Consider the following 2,137-nt stretch of genomic DNA (forward strand, 5'->3'; position numbering starts at 1 on the left):
GTGAATGGTGGCTAGATTAGAGAAATAAGGGTGGTTGATGGCGGTCGGGTTGGATGATGAAGACAATGACAGGACTCCTCTTGAGATTGTAGGGTTGCATCTTTATCCTAGAAAATCCCTCCAAAAAGCGTCAAAACCAGTTGAAGTCAACAAAAATTTTACATTCAATTCCTGTTATAACCGGTTAAACCGGTATAATTAATAGATCACATATAAGTTTAATGACCTAGACTACTAAAAAAATATATCAAGGACTTTTTAAACCAACACCCAATAATTGGTTGGGTTATAGTGACATTAACCCATATTAAATAACCTTGAGAAGATAACTACCCACAACCATGTCGTATTGTGATGGGAATTTGAGCCACGTCCAACCATCGGATAAACAGTTTAATATTTTGAATTTTAAAAATGTTCCTTTTGAGCTTCCCTTTAGTTGCAATTTTAGGAGAAACTGTTAAGGGTTACATTTTACATCTGTCCATGATCTTGCGTCTTGAATTCTTCCAGGATCTTGAATCTTAATATTATCTAACACCTTAACATTTTTGTCTTCAGTTTATTATTTTTCACGACAGGATCAATGACTATGAGACATATGAGATTAAATCAAAGAATATTAAGTCCAATTTGGATAGATAATCAAAACAAACCAGTCAAGCAACGTTCCATAGAATATCACACATGAATCCTATATATTTCGGATAGTTTTAAATTATTTTGTACACTTATAAATAGAGAAGGCGAGTAAAACACATACACACACATTGATTGTTGTCACAAGCTTAGAACTACGCATACACGTACTCTCAGTATTCATTTGTAATCATTTTTATTATATAAAGAAAACAAAAGCAGTGTGACGATTGTCACCTCCCGAGGTTTATGCCAGATTCCTTGACCGATCAAAGGCTTTCCGCATAACATCTTGCTTCGCTTTATTCGTTCTCCTACTTTGATATCTTGAAGCACATTACAAATGTCATTCCCCTTGAACGAATTTTGATTTAATTACTCTTACTTTATTATTGATCAAAACAATATTCAAGATGATCACATTATTCCATAAGCATATCTCTATATACAGAGTACCAATCCACTTTTATGCCACATTAATTTTTTCCTAGTATCTGTTACTCATTTTAGTTCTTTCATCTCTACTAAGAGAATTTAACCATGTTTATTAGGTATTTGACTCTTTTTTAGTCCCTTCATTGGTGTTTTTCGTCATATGTTATCACTTCAAATATATAATCGGGCATCCAAGTGGGTTGTGGTGAACTAGACAACCATGATAGAAGTCTGGATGATTTAAGCCGACTTCATAATGTCAAAATCATTGTCAGACGTTCTTACAACATGTTTATATTAATTCATGTTAATATGAGAGTGAAGAAATTACTTCAATAAATTTTATAGTGAATGAATTAGTTCAACATTGCTAGATTAACATGTTTACCAACTACTTGAAAAAAGTGGCAGACAGGTAATAGATATTGTTAGGTCAATTAATAAATATGTGGTAGATGGGTTGACTGTTGTATTTCTCATAAACTTGCCATCCTCTCCATTCCTAATTTGCTCTGCAAATTGTGTGTAATTTGATGAGTAAATAGTGCAAGCATATGAGTCGAAGTTTATCCGTTCCTTTTACCCTAATAGGGATAAAAGCGATATATGTGGGCCCCTCGATGATTTAGTGATAACACCTAAGCGTTTGGCCAAGCCTAGACTAAGTTGATGTGTTCAACTGAAGTCTATTGTCAGCCGTCTTAAATCGGAAATAGGGAAACAACACATAGACAGAGAGAATGATTATAATCCATGTCTCATGTCTATACGATATCTTGTGAATGGAGGAATATATGATCCCTTATCTAAAGGACGCATTGCTGATAAGATTAGAGTTCAACAACGGCTTTTGAAAGCTACGATTGCTAATCAGATTTTGGAGTTGTACTTGCAATAATAGTTATTAGACTTATCCAAGTGGGAGACTGTTGGATTAGGTGTCTAAGAACATAACTATTTTTGGTATGTACTTGATTTAATTATGAGCATGGTCCTTTTGGGTTGCCTTCACTCATGCAACTTGATAGGATGACAAGAGGAGAGAGAGTAGAATTTATTATGT

This window comes from Lactuca virosa, chromosome 7 (genome assembly GCF_052849685.1).
Source record: "Lactuca virosa cultivar CGN04683 chromosome 7, Lactuca_virosa_CGN04683_v6, whole genome shotgun sequence".
In the NCBI taxonomy this organism is placed as follows: Eukaryota; Viridiplantae; Streptophyta; class Magnoliopsida; order Asterales; family Asteraceae; genus Lactuca; species Lactuca virosa.